General features: G+C 48.0%; 1 long non-coding RNA gene across 1 annotated transcript; it reads right to left on the bottom strand.

Moving 5' to 3' along the window:
- Positions 1 to 933: 933 nt before the first annotated feature.
- On the bottom strand, positions 934 to 4475 carry LOC144153011 (uncharacterized). The gene is made up of 3 exons (XR_013319269.1): positions 4316 to 4475; positions 1633 to 1766; positions 934 to 993 (listed from the first exon to the last, which is right to left on the bottom strand). It is a non-coding gene; the product is annotated as an uncharacterized LOC144153011 (long non-coding RNA).
- Between the last annotated feature and the right edge of the window lie 1297 nt (positions 4476 to 5772).

The raw sequence follows: 5772 nt of genomic DNA, 5'->3' as shown, positions 1-5772 counted from the left end.
CCGATCTACCGCCGGACATAGTGACAATGACTACAGCGTCGGACTGTGAATCCCAGAGGCAAGCCATCCAGCGGCTCGAGGAAGCCCTGGCCCGGCAAGAGCGAACGGAGAACTCCGCTGCCGTCGCGCCTCCCCCCCGCACTCCGAGGGTGCCGGGGAGGGCGGCGCGGGTGGAGGAAGCTTAGTAGCTTGAGCTGGGCCACTGGCCAAACACCCCTCGAGGCCTAGACTAGGCAGGAGGGGGGAGAATACCCCCGACGAGGGTTTTCCTCTCATCCCTCCCCACGCAGGATCACGTAATAAAGTCTTTCTCTCTCTCTCTCTCTCTCACACACGTCGCTCCACCTGTATTGCAGTTGCTGCTTTTATGACCGAAACCATCTGCTCTGTCGGTGGTAGGCCGAGCATCATCTCAAAAAGCAGACAGGTCCGCTTTGTCTTTGGGGCATACTGGATGTTGAAGGTCCAGTATACCGCCAAAAGCAAAGCGAACCCGTCCACTATGTCCATAGCCGTCAGCTGGAGCTCTTCGAAGTGCACGGTCACGGCTCCAGATTTCTCCGGAGTTTGGCCCGAGAACAAGATCCTGGGGTAAAGGGAAATCTCTCCTGGCTCCTGCATAAAAAGCACACAAATGCAAGTACCAGAAGAAACACAAGTAACAGTATTTTGCTCTTCCTTCCTCAGTGGACAAACCACTGTACAAAGCGATTCTCAGGAAAATGAATCGCTAGTTAGTAGTCTATACACTTAAAGCTAACAATTTAGTGACTACGCTAACGATTCATCAATGTGACATTCGCAATTGTCTACTGATGAGGCAAAATGTTACCTTTAGCAAATTTGAATTGCTGTGATGGTGATTGCTGAGCCTGATTCACAAGTACTACACTGGATTTCACTTACTCAACATACAGAAGAAAAATATGCATACCAGCTTTGAGAGCAAGGCCTCTGGCTTTTCTTTCACCAGCAGTGCAACTGAAAAGCCATCTGAGAAGAACGAGAGCACGGATTAATTTAAAGCATTGGGGTCCTGATCCCCTATTCAAATTTTAAACCAACAAGGTCCTCCTCCTCTTTTTTTCCAACCAACCACTTTCAGAAAAAGCAGCCAGACCAACAAGAGAACCTGCAACCTCAGTCCAACCTGCAAGTACTTGGTGTTATCAAAAAGGATGGCTTGAAGACAAGCAATATTACAGCAAAACTGTCAGCCTCTCATTATTGGAATTAATCATGGGATCAGTGAACAGTAACAAGGCCGAATCATGGAGAGTAACAAGAGGCAAGCAGAAAATAAATGCCGCACAACCGCATTCCTAATCCCCATCAATCTTGAAGCTGCACATCGAATCTTACTCGTAACCAAATAAGTTTGTTAAAAAATACTGCAGTGTTTGGCAGTTTCAAAAAGCTACAGCATTAATGCACTGCAGTGGAAGAGACACATTTTTAATCAAGGAGAAAGTTGGTTACGCAGTTATGTTATGTCTCTAATTACATAACTAAGGTCAGTCGATGCTAGAAAGCAAAAGTGTATGCAAATGACACCATGAAGGCTAAAAGACACATTTTTATTTGCCAGATGACTATGGCAAAGTGACCAAAGATGAAGCGTTTATTACTTACAGCTGTCGGCCGCATCAGGCATCTTTGCTCTCTTTCTGCTTCCGAACGCCAGGCGATCACAATATGTTGTTGAACAGCACTATTGTAGAATAGCCCTGGAAACATCCACGGGAAACACCTTTACGTCGTAGCGCCTGTAATAAGTAAAAAAAAGTTCACTATAATGCTAAATGCACGCTGCTTACTAAATACAGCACCTAGCACCAGTTTTACCACATGTCCGCGTGAAAATATTCAGCCTAAAGTTCTAGCTTGTCAACACTCGCTATGAAACAAAACGTACTGCAGTATTCATTTTTCAATACTACGTTTTACGGTAGCCGTTACTTGGCTCTTTCTTGAGAAAACAGTACGGAATTTCACCGAAAATGGGCTTCACTCTTATTGCAGTCGCGCAAGGTAATAAGAAAAAAGTCCAATAGACAAAGCAACACGCCAGCGGTTCCGTGAAATTTTGTTGTGGCTACTGTAGCCACATAAACAATTAATCGCGATGAAATGTCCTGCCGTCAACGTTTTATTAGCGTTAAGTATTGTTTTCTAACAACACGGGACCAGAGGCTACAAGGCAACGCACTACACAATGGGTTCGGAACGCACAAACGTTCACGTTCTTTTTTTTTGCAAGACATCTATTACCCCTGTCACACGGGCACTTTCAATCGCGATTGAGTCGATCCGGATCGAGCTCAATCCGGATCGGGCACCTGCTACACGGCAGTTTCAATCGCGATCGAGCTCGATCCCGCTCGAACTCAATCCTGGTTTCTCAAGCGCGATCGAGGCTTCCAAGCGCGATCGAACGAAAGCGGCGATACTCTCGTCCCCGCTCAGGAATTGCACAGAATGTGACAACTTCAACTAACGCCACAAATTGTGTCAAATAACTTGACCCAAATAAGCGTGAGGTAATATCTACATAGTTACGTATACGTACGACCGCGCGAAGTTACCAGACGCCGGCCACAAGTACATTGTTAGCGCCATCTGGCGTACACGAATGCAACCCGTGCAACTTTTCGATCTCGATTGAAACGGGCCGTGTAGCAGCGGCAGTGCTTCGAGCGCGCTCGAAAACTCGATCGCGATTCACTTCAATCGCGATTGAAAGTGCCCGTGTGACAGGGGTAATATACTTGGAGGTTGAATTGAAACCTTGTGACCTTTGACTGCGTTATATTTTAAGGGGTAACCAAATAAAGCGACGCTACCAACCTAACTGATTGGGTAATAAACTGGTCACGGTGTTGCTGTCGCCATCGCTCACTTCTGCCTCGTCAGACGCGCCAGATGGGAACGGAACCGACAGATAAGCCCGGCGGCAGTGTAATTACCTTGTCGCTCGACAATATATTTACGTTGCTCAAGAAGATAATGAAACGAAAGCCTAATTTATAGCTAGCGCTGGACACATGTACGATTAGTACACGCGATTCGCATGCGACTGATCGTTACGATTGATCGTTAGGGCCTGTTTAGGGTCGTTCGCTGGTCCGAGGAGGCTCACGACGTGGGACTGGCAAACCAGATGCAGTCGTGCCATCATTGCGATCGAGAGTCCGCTGAGCCCCAACCGCCCGCAACAGGCTTGCGTTTCTCGGGTCGGCTCGGGTGTTGGGAACCTTAGGCTAGCAGCTAATTCTGGCGGACATTTGATCGCCGCTATCTGTGCAACTGCGGATGACAATCCGTAACACAACTTTTCACCACACTATCATCCTTTTTCTCGCATGTGAAACTTTATTTGGGCTATAACGGCCGTTTGAGCGATCGGTGACCAAGACATTTGCGTAGCCTGTTTAGATGCTTCCGCGCAGGTATCGCCATCTGTCGACCGCTCGGCGCACCGCGCGCCGCGGCATCCACGGCCGGTCAGCGCAGGCTTGCATAGCGGCAGATATCTGATCGCCGCTTTTAAAATAAGCCCTAACAACAATCCCTAGCACAATTTTTCACCACATTAACACCTACTTTTTCGCATGTGGAACTTCTTCTTAGCGAATAGATTGATTCGGGAGAGCAGCGACAAGCGATTGCTACCGTGGTCTGCGCCGGTTCGAGCTGCTGAGTGTGTCGAGCTGGCAAGCGCGGCCGGCGTGAGCGCGGACTGTTCCCGAAGGCAGAAAACGCTTCAAGATTGCTTGCTTTATCAATTTCTTGCGAAAAAACGCGCGGAATCTACAAATTCAGCTCAGCGATCGTCGTAGTTGACCATAAAGCAAAAACAGTGGGCGGAGCGACGCCGACGACACATCGCATTCGCGCATCGGGCCATGTGTCTCAAATTTACGCGTACGGCTACTCGTGGCGACAGTCGTAACGATCAGTCGCATGCGAATCGCGTGTACCAATCGTACATGTGTCCAGTGCCTAAAGAAGCCAGCTTGATAAATCCGCAACTCTTATACTGCACACCAGTCTTGTTTCAACGCATGCTGAACGTCGTGAACCTGCGATGGGAGCACGGCCGCTTGATCGAAAAACACAAAGCCGGAAAAAGGATAGCTAGAACTGGTGTCACACAAATGAAAGCACATGTATGTGACCACTTAATTCTTCGCAAGAACCAACAAGGCTAAGCAGCACTCACGAGCGCCAGTTGTTATAAATAAAGCTGAAGTTTTGGCGGGAACGAGCGCGAGCTCTCCCGTACTGCGCAAGAAAAACTGAAATGGTGACTTACGTTTTCAGCGGCGGCCGCAGCAGCCAAACGATGTTATTCCACCAGTCAGGTATACTTCAAACACAGCCACCGACACCAAAACGCACCTCACAGACACATACAGGAGTACTACGGCGGTTTCAATGCCACAAAAGAGACGGAGACGTCGGAGAGACGCGTCCGTCCGCCAGCCCCGCCGCGATGAAAAGACCGCGCAAAGGTACAACGCTCAAGTAGTCCGACGGACACCGTTGCGCTAGAACACACAAATGACCCATTCCTAGAGGACGTGTAACACTACCTCGCACGTTCTTTTGAATACGCTGCACTTTATTTTTACGCTTTGTTTCATGGCCCGGTGCTGTGGCTGTTCAGGTAACTACTTTTTCATACGATTTCAAAGAGTTCGCGTCCGCCATAGAGTATCTGCCTTTTTGCACACCTGAAAGCGTGCAGCTAAGTTGATAGAGTCGATATACTGTTCTATTCTCTCTCGCGGAGGATATACGAACTCCATCGATGCGAGACAGAGTCGGTACGCTGTTCTATTCTCTCCCGCGAAAGGGGTACAACCGCCGCTTAGCTCCATCAAGAGTGGGGAGAGTTCGCCAGCAGTTTTATTCTGGTTTCCTAGTAGAGTGAACACGCCATCTAACGCCACGCGTGGTGCGGACGGTGTCAAACGACCCTGGCAGGAATAGGAACGCTGTTTGATTCTTCAACTACTCCCCACATTTCTTAGAGTGTACAAGCGACTCGGCCTGGTGCTCAACCCTTGTGAGGGACTACAACGCTTGGGAAGTCTACTCGGCTTGCACGGGAAATCACCCCTATGGAAAGCGGTGGCTGCAAGAACGCAGGAACTTTTTTTTATGGCCACCTATATACCGGAAACTGAACGCAGGAACTTTTTTTATGGCCACCTATATGCCAGAAACTAAAAACTCCAATTTGTGTGTTTTTTTTTAAATAGCTGGCAATAGTTTCAGGAAACCGAAGAAAATGTAAACCACAGCTGATTTGTGATTGTAAATGGGTAAGTTCGACTTTGCGAGTGCGAAAGCTTCAATAGCTTTGACGATGTTTATAAAAATAAGTATCCATTCCGTGCTGTGAAGGGGTATGACCTTCGAAGCTGCGGTGACCCTGTATTTTGAACAAAAGGTACGAACTCTTGACGGGAGTCGTCGTGGGACTAGCCATTCCTCAACGTCATTAAATCGGGGTTCATGGTTTGTAATTGGGCGCGGAGCATTTATGCAGAGAGTCTACGTATGCACGTGCCACGCAGTCAATAAATTTCAACGCCCCGGCCTCTGAGTCCGTACTATATGCGGCCCCCCATCACGATCACAGAAGAGAATAAGTGAAATTCAAATAAGGAACTCAAAAAGTTGCCAGTCTCTTATTTGAACTTCAAATAAGGTTTTTAAATTTAAAATTTGAATTACAAAAAAAATTACGCCCACCTCCTTTCG

This window comes from Haemaphysalis longicornis, unplaced genomic scaffold (genome assembly GCF_048455015.1).
Source record: "Haemaphysalis longicornis isolate Haplotype H1 unplaced genomic scaffold, Haemaphysalis longicornis Haplotype H1 scaffold_9, whole genome shotgun sequence".
Taxonomy (NCBI): Eukaryota; Metazoa; Arthropoda; class Arachnida; order Ixodida; family Ixodidae; genus Haemaphysalis; species Haemaphysalis longicornis.
The sequence above is the reverse complement of the archived record's forward strand: the minus strand, read 5'-3'. Positions and strand labels throughout refer to the sequence as shown.